Here is a 13,469-nt window from a genome sequence, read left to right as displayed (position 1 = left end):
CGACAACAAGCCTCTCTCCATCAGAATTCCTGCCCCCATCCCCCAAAGCACCCCATCTTCTTCCCTTTTCAAACTCCTCAGTAATACAAAAAGACTTGCATTTCCTCCCAGTGGCAATAAGCCTAAACAGTAAGATGTTTGCCTGTTTGTTTTGCAGATTCAGCTGTCTAGTTGAAGCTGAGCTGGTTAAGACCGCATGGGACCCCGACCCTTCAACGGGGCCTGCTCCAGCGTCCGCTCAGTGACCTTTTGAATCTGCAGAGGCGGACAGCTTAGTTACGGCTGCACAGAACTGCGATTATCACACCTTTTTCCAATCACCTTTCCCCACGCTGTATTCTTTAGCCGGTAAATACGAGGCTTTCGGGAGGCGGATTTGAGATTTGGTCTGCCGTCTTCACGCTTGGCTGCCTGGCAAGTAAACGAATAAACGGTCTCCTGCTGCAAACCTCCCGTCTCAGCGTTTTGGCTTGCTGGCAGACGGCAAAATGGACCTGGTTCCGTAACACTGTTTCATAAGTGTTCCATGGGTGTTTGAAAAGATCGTGTATTCGCTACTTGTTCATTCAGGGTTTAATAATAGCTCATCAAGCTTGTTAAGTGTTAAATCCTTGTCAAATCCTCATAATTTGACTAGATTTTCATCTGCTGTTAAGTACGGTGAAATCACCCACTGTAGTGCTGCATTTGTCAAGTTCCTCTTTTAATTCTGTCATCTTTCAGTTGACACGTTTCAGTGTTATGTTAGTAGGTGCATAAACAAGTTCTGGCTCTTTTTATTATTTCTTAGTAACTCTCTTTACCCCTAATAAAAGTTTCTACTTTTAAGGCTGTCTTCTCTAATAAACCTACATCAACTTTCTTTGGGTTAGTATTTGCCTAGTATATATCTTTCCATTCTTTTTTTTTTCAGTCTTTCTATGTTCCTTAGGTGTGTTTTTCATAACTAACATATAGCTGGGTTTTCAAGATACAATATTTTAATCACTTAACCAGAGAGTTTAACCAGCGAGCATTTATTTGGGTTTCTATCTATCACCATACTTCATTCTTTTTAGCTCCACTCCCCCTTTTTTCCCCCTGGGAATTTCCTTTTTTTTTTTTTTTTTTAATGTGAACTCAACAGTGGTTTGTTTAAGAGCATACGTTTAAAGGAATGTAGAGCTCTGAGAAACTGCTCCCGGGCTATAGCCCTCATTTTGCCCCAAATAAAACTTAACTCACAGCCCTCACGTTGTGCATTTTTCTAAGTTGACACTGCCTACCTTTCTTTCTTCCCTCCTCCTTCTCTCCCTTCCTTTCTTCCCTCTCTTTCACTATCTTTTTTACAACTTTATTGAGGTATAATTGACATAAGTAACCACACATATTTCAAGTGTACAGTTAAAGTTTGTGTGAAACCATCATACATCTGTGAAACCATGACCACGAGCAAGATAGTGAACATTTCTCTTGCTTCCAAAAGTTCCCTCATGCTTCTTTATAATCCCTCCCTATCATCTCCCCTCCACCCCCAGGCAATCTTTATCTGCTTTCTGCTACTACAGATTAATTTGCATTTTCTAGAATTCCATATAAATGGAATCATACAGTATGTGTTTTTTGTCCAGCTTTTTTCACTCAGCACAATTATTTTGAGATTCATCTATGTTGCATGTGTCAATAACTGGTTTTATTGCTAAGTAGTGTTCTGTTGTATAGCTATACCACGATGTGTTTATCCACTCACCTGCTGAGGGACATTTGAGTTGTTCCCAGTTTTTGGCTTTTCAAATAACGCTGTACAAGTCTGTACAGACGTGTGCTTTCATTTCTCTTGAGTCAATACTGAGGACCGGAATGACTGGGCCGTATGGTAGGGGTATATGTTTAATTTCTTAAGAAACTGCAAACTGCTCTCCATCCCCTTTTACACCCCCCCCCCCAGCAGTACACGACGGTCCAGATGCTCCTCTCCCTTACCCACATCTGCTAGCGTCAGCTTTGTTAATTTTAGCCATCCTAGTATGTGTGAAGCAGTATCTATCTCATTGTGGTCTTAATTTGCATTCTCCTAATGACATATGATGTTGAGCATCTTTACGTATGCTTTTTTCTATCTGTACATCTTCTCTGTGAAGTGTCAGTTCAGATTTTTTGCCCATTAAAAAAAACTGGGTTGTGTTCTTATTGAGTTGTAAGAATTCTTTATATATCCTAGATACAAGTCTTTTTTTGGATATATGTTTTGCAAATAGCTTCTTCCAGCCTGCAGCTTGCCTTTTTATTAACATTTTTTTTTTATTTTAAAAGCAAAAGGTTTTAATTCTGATGAAACCCAATTCATGGATTTCTTTTTTTCAGATCATGTTTTTTGTGTGTGTCTAATTTTAAAAACTTTGCAACGTAAAGTCACTAACTTTTTCCTGTCATTTCTTCTAGACTGTGGTAGACAGAATAATGCCCCTTTTCACTGAAGGATGTCCATGTTCTAATCTCTTCTGGAGCCTATGAATGTCTAGGGCAAGAGGGACTTTGCAGATATGATTATGTTAAAAATCTTGAGGCGATTATCCTGGATTATCTGGGTGGGCCCAATGTAATCACAAGAATCCTTATAAGAGAAACACTGAGGCAGGAGAGTCAGGGAAGGAGATGTGATGAGGGAAGCAGAAATCAGAGTGATCCAAGGAGCGGCTACAAACCAAGGAATGTGGGCAGCCTCCAGAAGCTGGAAAAAGCAAGTAAACAGATTCTCCCCTAAGAGATTAGATCTCAAATGTTATCACAACAAAAAGGAAATGAAAATTTCCCCCCTAGAGCCTCCAGGAAAGAGCATGGCCCTGCTGACACCTTGATTGTGGCCCAAGTGATTGACAGTGCGAGTGTGTATGACAGTGTACGTGGCATGAACAGGAGGCCTGTGTAACACGTAACCATGACGCCTTCCAGAAAAAGGACCTGGGCTTCTCTAGGGGCAGAGAGTGGGTTACAGGTCTGTTTTTCTCTCTTGCCTTAGTCTACATTTCTGTCAATGGCTCCACAACACCAAGTGTGCTTATCTTACTAGATTTTGGGGAAGATGAAGTAAGGATATCAGAGCCCTCTGAAAATTCTAAATATTCTCCTAAACTCTAAGGTATATTGACCACCTCATGTTAAACATGGAGACTAAACACCCCATTCTGTCAGTTCTCTGCACACCAGCTTGCTCACAAATACCTTGGGGACAGAAATTATATATCCTGCTATCATATGTCTTGTTATCCCCCATAGTATCTAGCAGAAGCTTGGTACAGAGTAAACACAAAGAAAATATTGGAGAAATGTAGAACTATACAGAATCACCACTGCAACGATGATTATTCTAACTCTGTGGCTGTGAGCATATAAGCATTTTATATCCACAGGACATTTTCCCAAATGTGATATTCAAAGGTACATTCGGATTTACATGCACATCTTCCCATTATTGTGTGCACTAGAACTGCGCCAACAGATACAATATCTTCTTGTTTTGAGTTTTCCAATTTGTGTGAGAATATTTTAACACAGAAATGAAATATTTTATTATTCTACTTGAGTAGAGAAGTTTTTTGTTGTTGCTGTTTTTGTGGGTTTTGTTTGTTTGATTTTTTGTTTTCTTTAGGAAACTCACTCAAATAATTGGAATTAAACTGCAGTTCCTCTGAGGCCTCCGGCGAGAGGGGTGACTCTCCTCGAGGTCGTCTTCTGGTGGTTCAGGAGGCACCGTGATCCCTCCAGGGCATAGTTCAGGGCATGGCACACGAATGGTAAGATTTTTCCAGTAAATGTTTGTCAGGTGAATAAGGAAACAGAAGGCAGTGACAGTTACACGGTGTGGGGTGGGGAGAGGCTAAAGCAGAACCAGAGGAAAGTTGAGGAGGTCAGAGGTACCCAGAAGTTTTTTTCTTGCCTTAGTTTCGGAGCAAGTTTCCGTATTACCCACAGTCACATTTGCTCACTTAGCAAACCTCACTCCTCACAAAAGTCTGACATTTGAACCTGAGCTAATCAGGTTTACCTTTCACTCTCTGAAAGATGTGGGTTTCCGGGTCAATTATTCACACTGACAAGGTCCCAAGGAGGATGTATTATTCCCTGCACTGTCCAAGGACTCAGGCAGTTTCTACCTCATTGCACCTAAAGTACATACTTCTCACCCATTTGTTAGACAAGGTGACAGGACTTCTACCTGGAAGTCCTTTCAGGCAGTCAATATGAGTTACAATATGATCCTGGGAGTATTACTGTTATGTTTATTTAAGAATATTTCTAGAATCCCAATTGGCCTTTCCCCTTAACTAGCCCCAATTCTGTACTCTCAGGCTGGATTTCCACATACACCAGAAACTATTTTCAAAGGCCCTGTAGTTACCTGCTGCTTTGTCTGATTTTTCTGGGAGAGCACGGATGCATTTGCCAAATTCTGGATTCAGGGTCGCTTAAGAAGTTGCCATTTACTAGGAACTACTACGGGCCAGAATCTGCACCAATAAAAGACACACAAAACAAAGCCCCTCCTATCAGAGTAGCTGTGGACTAACAAGGGAACAAGCACTACACAACTAGCAAGGGTAAAATGGTACAAACAAGAACTGTCCACACATAGGAAAATGAGTAATTTCAGGGCGAGGAGGGTCTCAAAGGGTGTACATTTGAGCTGCGATGTGAGCGATGGCGTTTCAGGGGCACCAGGGGGAGAAGTGTGAAATGGGGAGTGGATGAGTGAGTAAGGCCACCGTGGGGCCGAGTCGCAAACACTGGTCCTCAGGGCTCTCCATTTTTTCTAAGTCAAATCTTTGCTACCCTGCACTCATCTTTGCTACCACACCTCTGTCTTATCATTTAACACATTGCATTGCACTCATCAGTGTCATTTAATAATATCAAAGGCTGGAGGTGCCCAGGGAACCAAGCAGACCTCGTCACTGCCCCCATGACACACACAAACACCAAACAAGGACACACGCATGTGTAACTACAAATTGAGAGGAGGGCTAGGAAGCGAGAAAGCCCAAGAGGTTAGGGAAGGGCTCTGCAGGAGGTGATTAAGCAGAGTCATGCTTAATGATTAAGCTGAGCAGGGCCAGCCCTGGGAATGGGTGGGGAGGAGAACATTCCAGGCTGGGGGACAGGCCTGTGTGAAGACTCTGAGGTCCAGAGACCTCGGCTCGAGGGAACCAAAAGAGTGGGCCACTGTGACCTCGTGCTGAGGGGAAAAAGAGGCAAAGGCTGGTACTGTGGGACTTGTAGGTGGGTTGAGGAGTTGGATTTTGTTCTGAGTTCAAAGACGAAGCCAATAAAGAGTTTAAAACAGGGGGTAACATGATGGGGAGTATCTTTAAAGTCACCCTGGCTGCTGTGAGGCCAGTCAGAAAGTTACCATAGTCATTCAGTTTTCTTCTCTATTATGCTCTGCTCTGGTGTCTCAAGGACGGGTGGGCCCCCAAACTCTTGCACCACTGAGTAACCCAAGTTGTGAGAAAGTAACCCAGATTCCCTCCCCAGTGGAGAGTGGGCATTTAATCACAACTTTGAGAGGTTAAAAAAAATCAGTGACACTCCTTGTGATGAGAATTTGCAGTTGTGACAAAGTATTGCCACTGGCCTCCTGGGTGACTGTAGGTGGCTTACGTCCTCTTTCTGCACCTAAACATCCTCATTTGTAAAGGAAGGCACACGAACAGATTAGCATTTTAGAAACTGCATTCTGACTGCACCTTCTGCCCTGATATGAAAGTGAGTTCAAAGGAGCATCGCTCCACCCTTATAATGAAAAAGCCAAATTAGTCTCACATTCATAACTATTTCGGAGCCATCACGGAGCTGAGGTTGCAGAGCAAACTACTGGTGCCAAAATATGCAGAAAGACAGGCATCTGCAGGGAGAGGGGAAACCCAGACATTCAAGGCCAGTATCAAATGATCTAACATAGGCATAATTGGAATCTTAGAAGGAGAAGAGAGAGAGAATAGGGCAGAAGAAATACTTGAGGCAGTAAGTCCAATAATTTCCCCATATTAGCCACAGATATTAAAACCACAGATCCATACAGTTCAAAAAGGATAAACACAAAAGAAAAAAAGTTCACACTTAGGTATATCATACTCAAACTGCTGAAAACAAAAGACAAAGAGAAAATTTTGAAAACAGCTAAAGTAAAAAGAAACAATACACAGAGAAAAAAAAAGAGAAGCATTAGAGCAAAAATTTTATCAGAAACCATGCAAGCCAGGAGACAATGGAATGACATCTTTAATCCGCTGAAAGAAAAAAATATATTCAGTAAAAGAATCTTTCAAATATGAATAAGAAAGACTTTCTCAGACTAACTGAAACCAAGGGAATTAATTTCCAGCAGACCCACTGTATAAGCAATGGTAAAAGTTCTTCAGGCAGATGGAATATGATAGCAGACTGAAACCTGGATCTACACAAAGGAATGGAGAGTGCAAACCAGGAATAGAAGAGAAAGTTCTTAACCTGATAAAAGTTAACTACAAAAAACATCATACTTAGCGTTAAAACCTGAGTGCTTTCTTCCTAAGACCTCAGCAAGGCAGGATGCTTTCTCTCACCACACCTAGTCAACATTGAATGTTGAAGTGTTAGCCCGTGTAATAAGACAATAAAAAGAAATATGAAGAATGCAGATTAAAATGGAAGAAACTGAACAGTCTATGTGTAATTTTCTGTATAGAAAATCCCAAAGAAATTAAAAAAGAAGCCTAGAATTAATAGATGAGTTCAGCAAGGTGGTAAGATATAAGATCAAGAAACAAAATAAATTGCATTTCTATACACTAGGGGTGAGCAATTAGAATTTGAAATTAAAAAACTGCATTTACAATAGTAGCCAAAAATTATATCCCTAGGTATAAATCTAATGAAATATATTCAGGATCTATATACTGGTTTTTTTTTTTTTTTTTAAACATCTTTATTGAAGTATAATTGCCTTACAATGGTGTATTAGCTTCTGCTTTATAACAAAGTGAATCAGTTATACATATACAATATGTTCCCATTTCTCTTCCCTCTTGCATCTCCCTCCCTCCCACCCTCCCCATCCCACCCCTCTAGGTGGTCACAAAGCACCGAGCTGATCTCCCTGTGCTATGCGGCTGCTTCCCACTAGCTATCTATTTTACATTTGGTAGTGTATATACTGGCATTTCATCAGCATGGTGGTGAAAGAAATCAAAGACCTAAATAAATAAAGACAATATGGTGTTTATAGATTTCAAGATTTAATATTACTTAATGTAATTACTTAATATTAAGTAATATTGCTATTATTAAGAAGCCAATTCTCCCCAATTTGGAACAATCTGAGTAACAAAATAAATAACCATATTATTGAATTATAACCCAAAGGATAGAATAATTACCCATAAGCCCATATTGATGTGAATAAGTGACTGAATAAATAAAAATCAGGGGAGAAAAGCAAGCTCTTCCTTGCAGAAAAATTCCAATTAATAAATGTGGAAGGAATGGGGAAAATAGAAAATCACCATTACAGCACCAGTAAGAGTTGCATCAGGGAATATCTACAATGAATACTAAAATTATGTGTAAGGAGTGATCAAAAGGGTCATACTTTGACTGAGTAATCTCACTTGAGAGATTCCACCTTAAGGAAAGATTCTGCAATGCGACATGTTCATGGAAGTGCTATTTGGATGATTTAAAAAGGGAAATAACTTGTGTTCAACAATAGGAAAATGGTTAATCAAATTAAACAATATGTACTCAATGGAAAATTACACAGCCATAAAAATTTAATTCATAAAGGCTGTTGAATAGTAGAGGAAATATATAATAATGCAGGCTAGAGTTTTATGTATTATATAAGCCATTTAAAAAATACAAACAAACAAACAAAAAAACCCTGAAATGAAACATACCAAAGAAACAACATTTTTGTTACAGTCAAAATTATTTCTTCTTCAGAATTGTCACATCAAGTTGGTTACATTACCATTTTATAATTTAAAAATATTTGGAAACAATTTGATTCCTTTCATGTAATATGAATTATAGGTAATTCTGTTAATAATTCAAACACACCTTCAGCTCCAGTAGAAGGGGCCTTCTGCCTTCCCCATAGTGCTTAGTTGCAAGTCCTGATATGCAGAATAATCTCAATCGATATTTGCATACTGATTGATTTCCAATATTCATAGCTATAGGTGTCACCTCAAGAGTGTATAGTGCTTGTTTCTTTTCAAGTGACAGCTTTGATCTCATCAGTGGAGAATCAGGACTCCTAACCCCGCCTGGAAGTAATGAGGTGGAGCTCTCCATCCCCTGCCAGAGTAGTGCCAAAGGAGGTCTGCTAAGTCACAAGGTTTAAATAGGGTCTAGAGTTTGTTCCTGAGTTTTCTTTTTATCTCCCAAATATTCTGGGCTGGGAACCTGGAATCATCAACAGGCAGAAAGAAAGGAAGGAAAGAAGGGAGGGAGGGAGATGGGGAGGAGGAGAGAAGGATGAAGGAAGAGAAGGGAGAAAAGTTTGCTCTGCTTCATTTGTATGTTTATGGAGGTGACTGAGTGATGACACGGAGAGGCTAATGCCATTGAAAGAAGATTTAGATTATGTACAGCTTCCAAGAGAAAGAGGCATGCCATGCCACAGAGGGCCACATGGGGAAACACCAGTGTTGGTCAGGAGGCAGAAAGAGCAAGGGGAAAGCCTAGGCTAGAGCCTTTATTGAGGTTTCTGAGAGAAAGGACAAAATAAACAGCTTAGGACAGGCAAGTTTGAATAATTACAGCAGGCTCTGGGATAGTGGTTGGCCCTGGGGTGATTTAGGGCAGGGAGAATATTGGCTTAGTGTGTGAGAGTTTGATAAGGAGGTGGCTCAGAGCATGGGCTCTGGATCTTAGGGAAGGTGTATACAACTTTGGCCATTAGTTTGTTCCTATAATTAATGGATGCCAAATAGAAAAATCCAGAATCTAAGAAAACACAGAACACTCTCTGTCCAAAGTTCCAGGAAGGGAAAGCCCAGCAGGGTCTTAGCAGGAAAATCTATCCCCAGTGGCAGCAGTGTCCTGACTTGCCTACAACAGTAGCCACAAAAGATCCCGGGTATGCCAAGCCATGACCTCCCCATCCCTCAACTATCAGCAAGAACAGGCCAATCTGTCAACAGCAGAACCTAGGCAAGCCGAACCACCCCCTGCCACACAACTGCAAGGAGCAGGTGTACCCTCTGCCTGAACAAGCAGTGTCAACAGTCCTGGTGTCTTCTGGTCCTCTACCCAGCAGCAGAAAGCAACACAGCACTGGTATCTCCCAATCCTCCACCCAACAGCAGAGAACCTCCCAGACCCCATGGCTTCAGCCCTTCCCAGTGGCAGAAGATGTCCCAGGTAGGCACTTCTTTCTACCAATGGCAATGGCAGAGATAGAGTGAGAAGCCCACTGGCACTGGGTAGCTGGAGAACAGCCAGGGGAAGTGCTCTCTGTTCTGTGGGTTGGGATTCCCACACTCACCTAACAATGCCAGGAAGCCCAGGGCAGCCATTTCTGGACCCTGAAGACAGCACTAATAGGGATCAAGGGAGAGCTCAAGCAGAAGAATGAAGCAAATCAGAATAGCATTGCAAAAGCTCAGAAAACTAAACTGTCATTGGAACTGCAGCCAATAAAATAGGCCAGACCTACATACTGAATCTAAACAGGGCAGGGGCCTTCCCTTGTGGTGCAGTGGTTAAGAACCCACCTGCCAATGCAGGGGACATGAGTTCAAGCCCTGGTCCAGGAAGATCCCATATGCCACGCAGCAACTAAGCCCATGTGCCACAACTGCTGAGCCTGTGCTCTAGAGCCCACAAGCCGCAACTACTGAGCCTATGTGCCGCAACTACTGAAGCCTGTTGCCTAGAGTCTGTGCTCTGCAACAAGAGAAGCCACCACAATGAGAAGCCTGTGCACCACAAGGAAGAGTAGCCCCCGCTCACTGGAACTAGAGAAAGCCTGTGCAGAGCAACGAAGACCCAACACAGCCAAAAAAATTAATTAATTAATTAATTAATTAATAAAAAAAAACTAAATAGGGCAAATGCTTGCTAAAAGAGATTTAAATAGGATCAAGAGTCTCTTAACATGAGACTCTTCCTGAAGATGGCAGAGTAGGAGGATGTAGAGTTCATGTCTCCTCACAAGTAGGGCACCTGCTAAGTGCTGATGGGGGACCTCGGACACCTAAGGGGATCGGAATAATCCCTGTGTGACCAGGTAGGACGTGGGAGGGAAGGAGCGGGGGAAGAAAAGTGGAGGTGGGACGGGACCAGCGCCCTTCAGTGGGGGCTGGGGGAGAGGAGAGGCTCCTACGCTCAGAGGGGCCCACTCACAGCGAGGGGATCAGCGGGCATGGAGAAGGACCTTTGGGGGACTGGGGGATTGGAGGGGAATGAGGCCAGTGTCACCCCTGCCCACTTGGGCCCTGGCAAGCCTGCTGGAGTCCTGGGCCTGAACCCCACCCTGGGGCCCCCACAGGCCACGTGGTTCCCAGGCTTAAGCCCCCACGCCAAGGCCTCTCCAGCTGTGTGGGTCTCGGGCCTGAGTCCCGCCTCCAAGGCCTCTGCTGGCCACACAGGTCCCAGGCCTGAGGCCCCCCTGACACCCCTCTGGCCACATGGGTCCCACCTGAACCCCGCCACTGCCAAAGCCTCTTCTGGCCATGAGAGGCCTGGGCCTGAGTCCTGCCCCTGCCATGGACTCTTCTGGCCACATGGGTCCTGGCGGACCTTAGTACTGCCCCCCACAAGGCCTCCGTGGGCCAAGCGGGTTTTGGTGGGCCTGAGCACCGCCCCCCATCAAAGCCGCCTCTGGCAGTGCAGGTCCAGGTGGAATGAATGCAGCCCCCCCTCCAAGGCTTCTTTCAGCTGTGCTGGCCTCTGTGGGCATGCCTATGGAGGCCTGCGCCCCAGCTGGCCTGCATGGGCACATGTGTTCCAGGCCGGCTTCAGGAACAGATGCTGGTGAGAGGAGCACACGCAGAGGTGGGGCTGACACAGCAGGTCCAGAGACCTACCTAGAGGTCTTGGAGCCCTACTGGGGAGGTGGGGGTTGGTTGTGGCTCACTGTGGGGACAAGGACACTGATAGAGGAGGCATAGGGAATTTTTTAATTAAAAAAATTATTTTATTCTTATCTTTTATTTGATTGTGTTTTTATTTATTTATATTCATATTATTTTTAATTTTTTTTGCTGTTGTGGCTCTGTTTTGTTTTGCCATTGTTTCATTTTTATTGTCATGTTTTCTAATATATTTTTAAAAATTTCCAATTTTACTTCACATTTTATTCTTTGTTATGGTTCTGCTCTTTTCTGTTCGTTGTTTTCTTCTTTTTTTTTTTTTTTTTGGCCATGCTGCGTGGCTTGTGGGGTCTTGGTTCCCAGGCCAGGGGTTGGGACTGAGCTCCTGTGGTGGGAGCAAGGAGTCCAAGCCACTGGACTAATAGAGAACTTCAGGCCCCAGGGAATATTAATTGGTGTGAGCTCTCCCAGAGGTCATCATCTTGGCACTAACACCCGGCTCCACTCAACTGCCTGAAAAATCCAGTGCTGGACACCTCAGGCCAAACAACCAGCAAGAGAGGAACACAGCCCCACCCATTAAAAAAAAAAAAGATGACAAAAAAATATGTTACAGATGAAAGAGCAAGGTAAAAACCTACAAGACCAAATAAATGAAGAGGAAATAGGCAATCTACATGAAAAAGAATTCACAGTAATGATAGTAAAGATGATCCAAAATCTCGGAAATAGAATGGAGGCACAGATTGAGAAAATACAAGAAATGTTTAACGAGGACCTAGAAGAACTAAAGAACAAACAGTGATGAACAATACAATAACTGAAATGAAAAATACACTAGAAGGAATCAATAGCAGAATAACTGAAGCAGAAGAACAAACAAGTGAGCTGGAAGATAGAATGGTGGAAATAGCTGCCAAGGAGAAGAACAAAGCAAAAAGAATGAAAAGAATTGAAGACAGTCTCAGAGACCTCTGGAACAACATTAAATACACCAACATTCTAATTATAGAGGTCCCAGAAGAAGAAGAAAAACAGAAAGGGTCTGAAAAATATTTGAAGAGGTTATAGTTGAAAACTTCCCTAACATGGGAAAGGAAGTAACATCCCAACTCCAGGAAGTGCAGAGAGTCCCATACAGGATAAACCCAAGGAGAAACAAGCTGAGACACATATTAATCAAACTATCAAAAATTAAATTCAAAGAAAAAATATTAAAAGTAGCAAGGGAAAAGCAACAAATAACGTATAAGGGAATCCCCATAAAGTTATCAGCTGATTTATCAGCAGAAACTGCAGGCTAGAAGAGATTGGTTGGATATATTTAAAGTGATGAAAGAGAAAAATCTACAGCCAAGATTACTCTACCCAGCAAGGATCTCATTCAGATTTGACAGAGAAATCAAAAGCTTTACAGACAAGCAGAAGTTAACAGAATTCAGCACCACCAAACCAGCTTTACAACAAAGGCTAAAGGAAATTCTCTAGGTGAGAAACACAAGAGAAGAAAGAGACCCACAAAAACAAACCCAAAACAATTAAGAAAATGGTAATAGGAACATACATATTGATAATTACCTTAAATGTAAATGGATTAAATGATCCAACCAAAAGACACAGACTGGCTGAATGGATACAAAAACAAGACCCATATATATGCTGTCTACAAGAGACCCACTTCAGACCTAGGGAGACATATAAACTGAAAGTGAGGGGATAGAAAAAAGATACTCCGTGCAAATGGAAATCAAAAGAAAGCTGGAATAGCAATACTCATATCAGATATGATAGACTTTAAAGTAAAGACTGTTATAAGAGACAAGGAAGGACACTACATAATGATCAAGGGATTGATCAAAGAAGAAAATATGACAATTATAAACGTTTATGCACCCAACACAGGAGCACCTCAATAGATAAGGCAAATGTTAACAGCCATAAAAGGGGAAATCAACAGTAACACAATAATAGTGGGGAACTTTAACTGCCCACTTACACCAATGGACAGATAATCCAGACAGTGAATAAATAAGGAAACACAAGCATTAAATGACACAATAGACCGGGTAGACTTAATTATAGATATTAAAGGACATTCCACCTGAAAGCAGCAGAATACACTTTCTTCTCAAGTGCACACGGAACATTCTCCAGGATAGATCACATCTTGGGTCACAAATGAAGCCTCGGTAAATTTAAGATAGTTGAAATTGTATCAAGCATGTTTTCTCACCACAACGCTGTGAGATTAGAAATCAATTACAGGAAGAAACCTGTAAAAAACACAGACACATGGAGGCTAAACAATACACTACTAAATAACGAAGAGATTACTGAAGAAATCAAAGAGGAAATCAATAAATACCTCGAAACAAACGACAATGAAAACATGATGATCCAAAACCTATGGGA

At 42.1% G+C, this 13,469-nt stretch overlaps 1 protein-coding gene and 1 long non-coding RNA gene across 7 annotated transcripts in view; one reads left to right on the top strand and one right to left on the bottom strand.

Annotated features, from left to right (window-relative positions):
- LOC309662706 overlaps window positions 1-6,917 on the top strand; it is a 72,144-nt gene extending 65,227 nt beyond the window's left edge. For both annotated transcript variants that reach the window (XR_014264901.1, XR_014264902.1), the window contains exon 3: window positions 158-6,917. This is a non-coding gene — a long non-coding RNA (uncharacterized lncRNA). The remainder of the gene's footprint in view (window positions 1-157) is intronic.
- ARHGEF4 (Rho guanine nucleotide exchange factor 4) overlaps window positions 1-13,469 on the bottom strand; it is a 270,049-nt gene that overhangs the window by 152,175 nt on the left and 104,405 nt on the right. The window lies entirely within an intron of this gene.

Source organism: Balaenoptera physalus (genome assembly GCF_965194825.1).
Source record: "Balaenoptera physalus genome assembly, chromosome: 6".
NCBI lineage: Eukaryota > Metazoa > Chordata > Mammalia > Artiodactyla > Balaenopteridae > Balaenoptera > Balaenoptera physalus.
This window is presented reverse-complemented; position numbering and strand designations above follow the sequence as displayed.